This window comes from Podarcis raffonei, chromosome Z (assembly GCF_027172205.1).
Source record: "Podarcis raffonei isolate rPodRaf1 chromosome Z, rPodRaf1.pri, whole genome shotgun sequence".
In the NCBI taxonomy this organism is placed as follows: Eukaryota; Metazoa; Chordata; class Lepidosauria; order Squamata; family Lacertidae; genus Podarcis; species Podarcis raffonei.
Genome location: NC_070621.1, coordinates 15336619 through 15351042, shown reverse-complemented (window position 1 = coordinate 15351042; position 14424 = coordinate 15336619). Strand labels below are relative to the sequence as shown.

Sequence of the window (14424 nt, the reverse complement as noted above, 5' to 3'; positions counted from 1 at the left end):
GATGTCTGCCCGGCGCGAGGGGCGCTCTGATTCAGGGTGCCCTGCCTGCCGGGCGGCAGGCTGCTATCCGCAGCTTGGGGAGCCTTGCGGGGAACTCCTGCAGGGCTCCCCACGCTGCGGATGTCTGCCAGGCGCGAGGGGCACTCTGATTCAGGGCGCTCCGCCCGCCGGGCGGCAGGCTGCTATCCGCAGCTTGGGGAGCCTTGCGGGGAACTCCTGCAGGGCTCCCCACGCTGCGGATGTCTGCCAGGCGCGAGGGGCGCTCTGATTCAGGGCGCCCCGCCCGCCCGCCGGGCGGCAGGCTGCTATCCGCAGCTTGGGGAGCCTTGCGGGGAACTCCTGCAGGGCTCCCCACGCTGCGGATGTCTGCCCGGCGCGAGGGGCGCTCTGATTCAGGGCGCCCTGCCCGCCGGGCGGCAGGCTGCTATCCGCAGCTTGGGGAGCCTTGCGGGGAACTCCTGCAGGGCTCCCCACGCTGCGGATGTCTGCCCGGCGCGAGGGGCGCTCTGATTCAGGGCGCCCCGCCCGCCGGGCGGCAGGCTGCTATCCGCAGCTTGGGGAGCCTTGCGGGGAACTCCTACAGGGCTCCCCACGCTGCGGATGTCTGCCCGGCGTGAGGGGCGCTCTGATTCAGGGCGCCCCGCCCGCCGGGCGGCAGGCTGCTATCCGCAGCTTGGGGAGCCTTGCGGGGAACTCCTGCAGGGCTCCCCACGCTGCGGATGTCTGCCCGGCGCGAGGGGCGCTCTGATTCAGGGCGCCCCGCCCGCCGGGCGGCAGGCTGCTATCCGCAGCTTGGGGAGCCTTGCGGGGAACTCCTGCAGGGCTCCCCACGCTGCGGATGTATGCCCGGCGTGAGGGGCGCTCTGCTTCAGGGTGCCCCTCACGCCGGGTGGCAGGCTGCTATTCGCAGCCTAGACATCCCTGCGGGACCTCCCGCAGGGTTGCCTAGGCTGCGGATGTGTTCCCGAAGCGCCGGGCGCTCTGCTTTCAGGGCGCCCGACGCTCCGGGAAGCAGGCTGCTATCCGCAGCCTAGACATCCCTGCGGGAGATCCGCAGGGTTGCCTAGGCTGCGGATGTGTTCCCGAAGCGCCGGGCGCTCTGCTTTCAGGGCGCCCGACGCTCCGGGAAGCAGGCTGCTATCTGCAGCCTAGACACGGCTAGCGGAGCGCTAATCCCGAAGCTTGGGGCTGCGGAGCTCAGCGCGCCCCAAGCTTCTGGGTGCCGGCAAGGTCTAGACGGCTAGCGGAGACCTTGCCGGCCCCCAGAAGCTTGGGGCGCACTGAGCTCCGCACGCCCCAAGCTTCGGGATTAATGCAGCGCTCCGCTAGCCGTGGGAGAGCTGGGTCTCCCACGGCTAGCGGATAGCTTCCTGAAGCCTGGAGAGCGAGAGGGGTCGGTGCGCACCGACCCCTCTCACTTTCCAGGCTTCAGCGAAAGCCTGCATTCGCTCCATAGGACGCACACACATTTTCCCTTGCTTTTTAGGAGGGAAAAAGTGTGTCCTATGGTGCGAAAAATACGGTAAGTGAGCTACAGTTTAGGGGCTTGAATTGTGAGAAGCCTATAAACACACATAAATGGCTAAATATCAAGTTTTATATACAGTGGTACCTTGGGTTAAGTACTTAATTCGTTCCGGAGGTCCGTACTTAAGCTGAATCTGTTCTTAACCTGAAGCACCACTTTAGCTAATGGGGCCTCCTGCTGCTGCCGCACTGCTGCCACACGATTTCTGTTCTCATCCTGAAGCAAAGTTCTTAACCTGAAGCACTATTTCTGGGTTAGCGGAGTCTGTAACCTGAAGCGTATGTAACCTGAAGCGTATGTAACCCAAGGTACCACTGTAGCTGGTTAAAAAATAAAGGAAATGGGAAAACAGACCCTAAAGCAGTCATTAGCGTTCTGATATTACAAAAATATTCTTAGTGGTTATATTCTTGTCATACTGTGTTTATAAACCTGTGCAGAAATACCTGTACCAAATTTTCATCAGGCCAGGTGTCCATAATGTGTCAAACCACACTAGTGCCAGGTGAGGGCTGGGTCAGTCCTCAACACATCTTAATCTGTCCCTGATCAGAGCCTAGAAATAGCTTGCTATTTTGGAATCATCATCATCATCAGTGGAGCAAACTGCCAGGCTAGCATTTATTTTTTATCCCCACACTGTACAAGGGGACAAGGAACTGAACCCAGAAGACTAGGCTTGCGTTGGTGACTGGAATGAGATCTGAACCCAGGACTTCCTGGGGTGAGAGTCAAACCCGGGGGAAAAACTCACACTCTTGGACATAATGCTTCACCAGCACTCAGGATCATGTGATAAGATGGCAGGTGACTAGATGCTTTTTAGTGATAGTCTCCTTACTTGTGGAAAGAAGGTCTCCTTTTAGCATTAAGGTCCTGCTTGAAGGCTTCCCATCAGTCAATAGAATTCATTTTCTTATGTTAGTTTCACTAATATACATATTTGTTCATGCACACATTCCCCAAATATATTCATTTTTGTGCACATTACTTGGTTAGAGAATTGTAAAAATTCAGAGAAGTGTACGTTTTGAAGAACAGTCGTGTTTTGGAAAGTGCAGATTCATAGGTGCAACTTTAAATGTGAACCAAATCAAATTTCTTCTTCCCACCCACTCTCCCCCTTGCCCTGCCGTCCACAAAATAAATAAATACTAGCCTACCTTAAAAGGCTGTTATAAGCGTTGCTAAAGAAATGAGATAGTACCCCAAATAAAACAGAAACATAAAAACCCTAGAATCCACTTTCAGAGGGGAACAAATCTTTTGAGAATTTGGAGAACTGCACTACTTAGAACAGCTGCATTAAAGAAAACATCTTAGCAGGTTTTCAAAAGGCCAGGATGAAGAATAGATGAAATCTACATCACTTCTATTTCCCTGTGATTAAAACAAATGAGGAGGCAGTAATATATGGTAGATCTTCTCACATGGGGCTTCCTTGAGGTTGTCGGGAAAATTGGCTAGTCTCTGTAATTGCCATTAGGGTAAGACTAAAAAGCTAGCCCTAGATCTCTCAGCCTCAAGTGTACCACTAGCTAGCAAAGTTGAGTTCACAATCCTTCTGATGAAGTCATCAATCCACCTGCTTTAAGGGGATTATGATGCATGAGAATTTCAAACCATCAGTTCTCTTTCATCCTAAATGTGTGCGAGTCTTCAGCCTCTGTCTTGGAGCTAGAGGGGTTGTGTGTGTAAGGGAATCTCTACAGACAGAGGTTTTTGGTCTTTGGAGAAGTCCAAAGGTAGATTTCTAGTGGAAAGGGCCCAATGGCTGGCAATGTTTGGTTAAAAAAATAAAAAGAGAGTATTCATCAGGGGTGATCTTAAAGGAGTGTGTGCACAGGAGATGAGCCAAACTGAAGAATAGGATCCTGGCTTGTGGGAATCCCCAAGATGCTTGATTCTTACCATGCACAGAGGCTGCCCAATCAGCTCACTTGTGGTGAAAGCAAGCCAATTGGGATTGGCTGCAGCTCCCAGGGAGCATGAAGCCATCACCTGTAGTGCAGCCAATCCCAGCAGGCTTGCTCTCCCCACCAATCAGCTGATTGGCAGTGACTGTAAACCTTCCGACTAGATGCCATGTCTCCACCTGCCCCTCACCTGATGCCACATATGATGTCACGTGTGGGGCAGGTGGGCATGGGTTTTGGAAAAATGGCCTCAGCCAAACTGGGACCTCTGCAAGTCCTAATGAGGCCTGCAGTCTGGAGATTCCCCACCCCTGGGTTATTGGACTAGGACCCAGAAGACCAGGGTTCAAATTCCCCACTCAGCTTTGAAGTCACTTCCTCTAACCTACCCAACAGGGTTGTTGTGCGGATAAAATAGGGAGGGAACAGAAGCATGTATGCCATACCTTGAGCTCCCTGAAGGAAAGGTGGAATATAAATAAATGTAGTAACAACAATAATTTCTGAAGAATACCACTTAAGCTCTTGCCAAATTCTCTTTACTCTATAAGCCAGCTACCTAGATCTATTATCTCTATATGCTCCTTCTATTAATTAATTAATCAATTCCTTTCTCTTTTTCTTCCTCAAACAGAGCACCAAGTAGCTAATAATAAGGATGAAATAGGATGCTAAAAAAGCTAAAAAACCCACTGTAAAGAAGAAGAAGCATAAAATACTTGGATAAACAACCTGTCAAGCTGCGAATGCCCTGCAGAAATGGGAAGGACCTCAGCTGTGTGACCTGAACAAATATAAAGTGGCAACAAAATTGTCCAGAAAAAAACCAACCTCCCAGAGCAGCTTGTTTTGTCCTGGTGCCCTCCAGATGTTCAAGACTATGTAAGATCAGAAAGAAGAGCCTGGCTGCTGGATCAGGTCCCACAGGCCCACATAGTCCAGCATTCATTTCTCACAGCGGCCAAGCAGGTGCCCATTATGGGAAGTCGAAAGGTAGAACCTGAGCACAACAGTGTTCTCCCTTCTTGGGATTGCCAGCATCTGGCACTGAGAGGCATACTGCCTCCAGCAATTGAGGGAGATCATACTAGTCATTGTAGCCAGTAGCTTAATCCTCCATTAATTTGTCTAATCCACTTAAAAAGTCATCCACATTGGTGGTCATCACTACATCTTGAAAATGGATGGGGGGGTATTAATCCCCACAATAAACCTGTGAGGTAGGTTAGGCTGAGAGGTAGTAACTGGCCCAAGGTCAGCCAATGGGTTTCATGGCTGAGTGGAATATTTGACCCCTAGTCTCCGCTGGGTCCCTGTCTGTTGCTTTAACCATTACACCCCACTGGCTTTACCCTAATATATTTTCCTGCAAAAGAAGGAGAAAGCAAAGAAGCAACCTGACACTTCTTGACCTACACTCTAAACCCATAAATCCTTGATAATCCAAGAACCATACAACAATGTTCTTGGGATGCAAAACTTCTAAAATTCACATGCATTCACATGTGAAGCTTTCCTAACCCAATATCTTTGCCTCCTTTAGAAAAAAAAGGAAAAGGTTTCTGACATATATTGACCTACACTCTAAACCTATAAATCCTTAATATCCAAGATACACATAACTACGTTCCTGGGGTGGAGGTCCAGGGAGCTCTCCATTCTAAGCAGGTGAAAGTTAGAAGCTTCTTTGATAGTGCTGTCCACTTACCCTTTTCCCTCCTCTTAGATATTTTCTCCCTCCTTCCCCCATTAGGTCTAAAGCCTTCCAACATTAATTCAGATGCCTGAGGGTTGATCTCAGGGTTTGACAGTTAACATCTTGCCCTGAATACCAGCTACCGCCAACGGCTACTTTCCCTGGATCGGCCTGTCATCCCTAAATTCAGCAAAGTGTGAGAGCAGAATACCTTATTATTCCACAAAGGTCAAATTGGTTTAATATTATTTGAGTCCTCCAGGGAAATCCCCAGTTTTCCTGCTGACCATGAAGTTCGCAGGAGTTATTTCTTTTTGTTAACAAATGGTTTCAGGAAGGGATAGTCTATTGGTTACAGTATGTGGCCAGCCAAGAGCGACAAAACTAGACAAGACCTGGGTTCTGACCTTTGCTGAAGCAACACCTGTTACCCCCTGGGAGCTATCCTAGGTCCTGAATAACCTGGTTCTGACCTGTTGCATAGAAATCTTTCTGCTACCAGGTAAGCATGATGGCTATGTTGCAAGTTCCTAGATACCAGTTGCTGGAAACCTCAGGAAGGGAGAGTGCTTTTGCACTTGGGTCCTGCTTGGGGGCTTCCCCTTGGGGCATTTGGTTGGTCACTGTGAGAACAGGATGCTGGACTAGATGGGCCATTGGCCTGATCCAGAAAGCTATTCATAGGTTTTTAGATAACTGCTGCTGTCTTCCAAGTCTAGCACCCTCAGACTTTGTCCAGCACCCTGTAAACACTTGGCCTAATCTAAAGTAGGCACAGCATGGGAGCAGACAATTGGATACCTCTCCATTGCTGCACCACATGAGATTCAGCTTTTGGAATAATGACACAAACGCTCACTAAACAAAACTTATTAACAGCCTGAATATCACATTTGGCAGAAGCTATTACTGGCTAGTGGTCCACAAACTGGTGAGTGTGCAATTTCCCATTGGCTCTCATGACCCAGACTCTGGTGGCCATTCAGGAGTATGCTCACTCTAAGGCTCTCTGCTAGATGAAGCATAAGCCCAGCCCTCTTGGATCAGTCCAAGCATAACTGATTAGGACTGGGAGAGAGACCCTTGTCTGAAACCCAGGACAGCTACTGCCAGTCAGGATAGACAATATTGAGCATATGGACCCATGGCTTGACTCAGTATAAGGCAGCTTCCAATGTTCCCAGTGAGCTTCCTAAGCTCAGGTCTCCATTTCAACCATTCAATCCATTTCAACACAATGGGGATCTTCAGAGAAAAGGCTTAAAGGGTCTTCTTAGGGAGGCCAGCCTCATACTTGCAGAAGCCTTGAGGCAGACCACTGGTCTTCCTAATTTTATAATCCTAATGTGCAACAGGAGACTGAGTTACTCTTTCTGTCTATCTTTCTCTCTTTTCTCTCTTCCTCCACTGCCCTCCTCTTAAAAATAAATAAATGAACATATATATATATGCCAGTGGTGATGTTGCTTGTGCAATCCAGGGCTCATTTATGGGCCCTGACACACCAGTGGATATCAAATGGCCAAACTCTGTTCTTGTTATGAGTCTTTGGGCTGGAACATTCCATGGAAGAAAACGATCTGGGAAGATTGGCTCAGGAGGGTATGCAGTGTCACGCCCCAACAGCTTCTTGCAGCAGAGCCAGAATCAGACAAGGCCTCCTCAGAGAAGGAAGATCCCATTGCTGGTTCTTAGCACATAAGGGGCTCAAAGAGGAGACAGTGGAAACTGAAAGCCCCTCTGGACTTACTATCCAGGAAGGTGCCCCACTCAGGGATGTGACAAATCCAAGGAATCGAACGTGCGTGCTAACTGGTGTGTCCCCTTCCAGCTGTAGAAACTGTAACGTCACTGCCAGGAGCAAAAATGGTGGCACAGTGCCAATTTAATGGTAGCATGAGGCCATCCTTCTAGTCCTGCTTCAGAGGAAGCCAGAATGAAACCTACTCTTGAGTACAGCCGTTGTGATGCACCAGGAAAGAATGAGGCACCAGGGGCAGCTATAAAGCCTCTTGGTTGGTGCCTAGCCATTGCAACACATCAATTAGCTTAGCTGCCTATTGTTGGACAGTTGGGCCAATCTCCATTCTTGTGGTTAAGAGGAAAATCTAAGTCAGGGGAGGTCAACATGGCATAGACTACTACTCCCATATAGTCCCTGACCATTAGCCATGCTGGTTGGGGCCAACGGGAGTTGAGGTCCATGTGGGCACCACAATTTAAGCCACACAGCTGTGGTGGTGGGAACAGGGCAGTTATAGTCAGCTTGGGAGCTAGGGCTGAAAAATAGTTGAGTTGCATGGCACATCTGTCCACAGATAGATGAATAGGGGCCCTCTTGGCTTTCCAGAATGTGCATGAGATTGCCACGGAAGTGTGTGTGTGTGTGTGTGTGAGAGAGAGAGAGAGAGAGAGAGAGAGAGAGAGAGATGGAAAATTTACTGAAGTTATTAGGCCTTGACTTCCAGGGGAGGAACATGGTGGACTGAACATCTTCTGTCAGCAGGCTGCAAAGGAGACAACTCCTAGGGGCCGGTGGGGCATTCCCATTCATATGGTGTATGGACTGTGTCATGTGATCAATTATGTGGGAAGGGGCTTGCCTAGGCCCCAACAATATTTTGTTCACGTTGGCACATCTGGCAGGTTGCCAACAGAAATAATTACACGGTGATTAATGATACCCATGACATAAATCTTGGCTATCAAATTCACTCTGCAGAAAAGTGTGAATAGGGAAATAACCTCTGACACTCTGAAAAAGCCATTTTCTAAACTGAGAGACTGAGAAGCTGTCAGCTCCTGGGAACCCAGATGGGGGTGAGTGACTTAAAGCGCAGGAATAAACATTGTACCCAAAAGCCATGGAGCAGCCCTGAAGGGCATAGGGTCTGCAAAAGCCTCCATTTCTCTAATTATCTTTGAGAAGTTTATAATTTATCACTGAGGACTCAGCTACATTCATAAAGATAAAGTGCTTTATATGTGTTATAACACTGTGACACCACATGGCGCTATGGAGTCCCATCTTTTGCCAACAAGATTTCCCTGCATGAAGTTTACAACAGGTTTAACTGAATCACCTTTTTGGTGTGTCTAGATCCTGCCTAAGAGAGGTTTCTCTGTCTGCCAGTTGAAATTTACAAGTGTTGTATGAGCTACTTTCTGGCTTTAAGAAAAGTTTATCATTAAAGGGCTGAAGCCAGAACAAAAAGCATGCTCCGTTTGAACCAAGTAAGTTTTAAACGATCAAGGGAGTTTTGAATGCTAATAATTTTTATTTTCTTTAAATCTGTTTTCTCAGTGAAAGTGTTGCCTTGAAATCAAAACTAGTTGCTACTTCTTTTTTCCTTTGTAGAAATGTAGTTTGATAGCAGATAATGTTACATAGATCTTAAGGTCATGACAGGGGATTGAAGACAGGAGACTGTGAAGATCTTAAAGTGTAGACTGAATTGTTAATATCAAGAACATTCAGTATGGCAGATAAATTGTTGGACATTCCATTGGCTGTTGGTGTCCTTCAGCAATTGTTTGATGAGTAAATAAGAGTGATTAGAGCTGAGATTGATGAAATGGTGAATGAAAGCAGACCAGAGAAGGATGAAATGGAAAGTGGCATTAAAGAAGACACAGGGACTTCAGAGAAAAATATGGATGAAGGATTGTCAGAACAGGAGGGTGAAATGGATGCAACAGATGGTGAAATGGAGAAGTCCTCCATACAGGTATTTGAAACAGCCAAATGGTTGAGCTGAGATGGTGGAGGAGTGGAATGAAGCCATGGATGGAGAGATGAAAAGACATCCTGAGCTGGCTGAGATAGAGTTGAGAGAGAGAAAGGACTCTGTTTACAACTTGGAGTGAATTCAGAGGAAAGAGCTATCAAACCTTAAGTGTTTTCCTTGGGAAAAGAATGGAAGAAGCATAAATGGAAAAGGAATTAAAAAAAAAAAAATCAAGACGGAACACCACAGCAAATACAACAGGAAATGGGAACGGAAGATATGGAACTAGGTGCAAATTAAGAAACGCATAATAAGTAAAGAACTATGGAATAGTTAATATACTGTATAATCACAGCAGAAAGAATCTTGTGTGGACTAAGACAGAAAAGACTTATTATTGTTTAATATGTTGAAGTTACTGGAGATAAAGTTGATATGTTTGATTAGAGAAAAATTATTGCTGACATTTATTATTATTAATAATTACAGAACCCCTTTTGAATTTTTTGTGGAAAAAACCAAAATGAATTAATCTATTTGGATTGGAAGATTGGGGAAATATTGTCTAACAGAAAGTAGATCAGTTGGGTGTCATTCTAGAGTGAATATTTTGAATAATTTATTTTTATGTAACTGATGGAAAATCAGAAGTCCTTTTTATTTTTGTTCTTCTCTTTTTCACTCTTTTTAAGTTTTCCTTTGGTGTTTTCTTTTCTCTGTTTGTTTTTATTTAGATTAGCTTCTTTTATCCTACTGTATTATGAAAAAGCTTTAACTGGCCAAACTGCAGGTTGGAATGGGCCCTTCTTCCTTCAGGCCAATTGAATAAAGTTGTGTCAAACTGAGACCATACTATTTCAAAAGACCAAGGAGACAACCACCTATGTGATGGATAAACAATCTAAAACTATGTTGATGCAAGAAGCAAAAAACAGAGAACAACAGAGAAAACTTGAAGAGGCATATATCTAAAGATGGATGTGAGATGCTTCAAAAGGAAGAAGAAAAGTATGTGTGAAACTAATGCCATTGCATCTCTTCCTTACAAGGGAAATTGTGAGCAATTTTTAAAAAGTTGAACCTTATTTTAAACCAGGTTATTGAGGAGCCCGCAATAGAGTTGCTTTGGGGATGGAGGGCAGTTGTGATCCAACGATCCATCATCGCCATTTCCATTCCAAGAGACCATCTGGTCAGGAAAGGTCTGTTTTTGCATTCAGGCAAGAGCGGCTCACAGACCCAAGTCCGGATCATCCTTGCGCCTGAAATAATCTCTTGGTGAAGCATTCCTTTCCTCTTCCTCCTCAGCTTCTAAGTGTGGGGATTTTATCTTGCATGAATAAAGATGATAAACTTGCACCTCTTTTAGTCTGCAAGGTTTTTCTCCCCCCCCCCCCCCACTTCCTGCCCCTGTGTCCAGCTGCCTTTTATTCTCCACTTTCTGTCTCTTCACGTGTGGGTGTTTCTTTTTTCTTGTCTGAAGATTTTTCTAGATTCCCACTTTGAAGATGACATCTGAGGCTGCATCTGGTCTAAAGTCTGCATTATGAGAATTCATGTAAACTCCAGTTTCCATTAGAAATTGAGGTCCAGGCCCTTCAAAGTGTGGCTAACATAATAAGTACAGGAGGCATCTAAGACAATCATTATTTCCTTAACACCACCGCTGTTTTTACAGCTTTTGAGTCCTGCCGATGGAGGCTCTGGTTATGTAGCTTGCTAACGTTTGCCTATGATGTACTAATAAACAGAACAGTGGTGATCAGAGGCAAACCTCTTGGCGAAGTGAGTTTGTTTATTAAGCAGCGCCACCTGCGGGTGATACATGGTTGCTGCAATGTGGAGCCGTGCTCGCCGAAGGAAGAAAGGTGCATTTTTTGGGTGCAAAGCTGAACTTTACAGAATAGAATAGATGCCTATACCCAAGACAGGGTGTGAGGGGATAAAGTGTGTGTGTGTGTTGAGTAGACAACAGTTACAGCTGCTACATCAGAGCTATGGCTACCCAGCATTGCAGCACGTAGTTAAACTAAGGCACTTGCTCTTTCAGGAGGCAGTAATGGCCACGAACTTTAAGAGAGGATTGGACAAATTCATGGAGAAGGTTATCAGTGATGACTAGCCACAATGTCAATACAAGCAGAGGCACTGATGCTTTTTGAAACCAGTTGCTGGAAACCGTACAGGGAGAGAGTGTTCTTGCTTGCTGGTTTCTCCCTGGCTGGGCACTGTGAGGCAGGATGCTGGTATGTTCTTAAGTATGTTTTTAAATATCGGCTTCAGTGCTGAGCCGGCCTTAATCTGGGAAAGGTGGGACTCAGGTGGGCCACGGGCTCCCTGCCCCGACATTAACTGATAAAATATTGCAGTGGGTGGTAGTGTGTCCATTTGTTGCCCTTTTCAGGGTTAATGCTGAGACTTCCCTCGGCTAGTGGCCTTCATAGGTAATGTTCTGATGGGGGAAGAGAGGGGCAATGAGTATTTCCCACCACGTAAAGACACACTTGGGCCTTCCCTACAAGGGGCCCTTCTGGCCTGAACACCCTTTATTCACACAATCCCACCCAATGAGAGCCAGTGTGGTATGGTGGTTACAGTGCTAAACTAGGACCTGAGAGACCAGGGTTCAAATCCCTGCCTTGGGTCAATCACTCATTCTCAGCCTAACCTACCTCACATGGGTGTTGTGAGGATAAAATGGGTAAGGATAAAATGTAAGCCACCTTAAGCTGCTTGGAGGAAAGATGGGATAGAAATTAAATACAAAATAAAATAAAATAATTGTCACAACAAGAGCATTTGGTTCATAGTAACAACTCTTAGCATTCAGACCAGTTGTTCCCCTAAGTGGACAGTACCGCTTTGCTTGTAGGGCTGTGGGATTACATAGGTAAAGGTAAAGGGACCCCTGACCTTAGGTCCAGTCGTGGCCAACTCTAGGGTTGCGGCGCTCATCTCACTTTATTGGCTGAGGGAGCCGGCGTACAGCTTCCAGGTCATGTGGCCAGCAGGACTAAGCCGCTTCTAGCGAACCAGAGCAGCACATGGAAACGCCGTTTACCTTCCCGCTGGAGCGGTACCTATTTATCTACTTGCACTTTGATGTGCTTTCGAACTGCTAGGTGGGCAGGAGCAGGGACTGAGCAATGGGAGCTCACCCCATTGCGGGGATTCGAACCGCCGACCTTCTGATCAGCAAGTCCTAGGCTCTGTGGTTTAACCCACAGTGCCACCCGCATCCCTGTGGGATTACATAGGGGGTACTAAAAGGCAAGATAGTGTGCTAGAGGTGCAAATGACTATCAGACATTGAAAAGCTGGCATTACTGGATGAAGTTCATCAGTTTTGTTGAATTAATTAAACCAAACACTTTAAATTGAATTTTTAATAAATGTGCAATTAATTGTTACTGGTTTGAATTATATTGTGCTATTATTGTCCTTAGCGAGCTGTGCAAATCACTGTTTTTGAATAATGCTTTCTATAGGATAGGGTAAGGGAACACATGTTTTAGACAATGCTTTAGTTACCCTTGCAACAGCCTAGTTAAGGCAAGCTAGTACTGTATTGGAGAGAGAGAGAGAGAGAGAGAGAGAGAGAGAGAGAGAGAGAGAGAGAGAAGCAGATACAAAGACAGAGACAGAAATAAAGACAGAGAGAAGGGAAGTTCCCTTGGCAGATGCTTTATTTGTTCCTCTAACCCTCAGTTTTTGTCACCAGGATTGGAGGACGGACATAGCCCCATGAAGAAAAGTCTGTAGTAATTCCCTAGTGCAAAATGTCAGATTTGAGAATAGCGAATAGCAGGTGGGGGCAAGGAATTACTTCTATAGCACTGCTAAACAGCCAATGGAGCTAAAGGTGGAGCATCCTATCCATTTCAGGTTCTGATCATCCCAACTTACGTTAGCTCACCACTTTTCCAGTTCTGTTCCAAAAAATTTTTGTAGAAAGCCCTTACGAGACTTTGACAGCCAGCCTTTTAAGGCACATTTCTGTTGTTGTTGTTGTTGTTGTCATTGTCATTATCATTATCATTACCATCGTCATCATCATTATTAATTATTATCATTATTATCATTATCGTCATCATCATCATCTCACCTGCCCTCCCAGAGGAGCCCAAGGAACCACACACATTAATAATAACACCCTTGAAAACATTTTAGTAAAGGTAAAGGGACCCCTGACCATTAGGTCCAGTCGCAGATGACTCTGGGGTTGCAGCGCTCATCTCGCTTTATGGCCGAGGGAGGCCAGCATTCTGGGTCATGTGGCCAGTATGACTAAGCCGCTTCTGGCCAACCAGAGTAGCGCGCAGAAACGCCATTTACCTTCCTGCCGGAGCGGTACTTATTTATCTACTTGCATTTTGACGTGCTTTCAAACTGCTAGGTTGGCAGGAGCAGAGACCAAGCAACAGGACCTCACCCCATCGCGGGGATTCGAACCACCAACCTTCTGATCGGCAACTCCTAGGCTCTGTGGTTTAACGCCACCCGCGTCCCCAAAAACATTCTAAAACCAACTAAAAACAACAACATTCTCTCAACCAGTGATTTCAGAGTTTCCAAGAAGCTTCCTCATAAAAAGCAGAGCATTCCACAAACAGGGAACCAACAGAGGAGACCCTGCCATGGGTCTAAGACCACTGGGCAGTGCCCCCCACAAGGCCTCAACAAAAGAAAGCGGAATCTGAGATGATTGACATATATATGATTTTGCAATGATTTCCCCTAATATAATGCACTCTTGTATTTCCTTTTCATGAATTATATGCATTTTTCAGGTATACTTTCCCCTAATATATACATTTTGCTACAGGATAACTCCATCGCAAAATTACCCCCCCGTCACCAGGAGACTCGAAGAGGGCCGGTCAACGGGTGGATAAATAGAACTTTAGGAGAAGAGGAAATTAATCTGATTTTTCGTTCCTGTTTGGACTTGTGTGTATAGAAAGAAAAATGAAAGAAAAATGTAGAGGGATTTTCCATCCTCCCCCACCCCCCAATAATAAAAAAGAGAAAGTAGCTCTCTGCAGGGCCCCTACAGCTTGTGAAAAATTAAAGTCGACGGATTCAAACTGTCCTATTTCCACATCAAACGAGGAGAGGCACTGTGCGCTTCCCAACTTATCTTCAAACGCCCAGCACCCTCGAAAGTTTCTTGAAAAAAAGAGAAAAAGAGCGAGAGGGAGAGAGAGAGACAGGAAAAGGAAAGAGTCTCCAGCTCCCCCAAGTGCTGTGCCCGTTACCGTAGCCGCTGTCTCTCTCTCTCCTAATTATACCCCTGTGAGTTTATTAATCAACTTGTAAATTATTTAGAGAGCCATGCGTGCGCGTCTTCAGCTAGTACAAACACACGTGTGAGAAGAGGCGCTTGGAAAAAAACCAGCGGAGGGTCCCCCAAAGGATGCTCCGGCAATGTTGCAGGCTGCTTGCAGGATGGCTGGCTGGTGTGTGTGTGTTTTTGAAAAAATAAGAAATAAAACCGAGCTTATCTCCTCAGATAGAAAGATTTACCTAGCCTTTCAACTGAGAAATTATTTGCAA

The 14424-nt window shown here is 46.2% G+C and overlaps 1 protein-coding gene across 7 annotated transcripts in view; it reads right to left on the bottom strand.

Moving 5' to 3' along the window:
• Positions 1–14424, bottom strand: part of AK8 (adenylate kinase 8) — a 98895-nt gene that overhangs the window by 29957 nt on the left and 54514 nt on the right. The window lies entirely within an intron of this gene.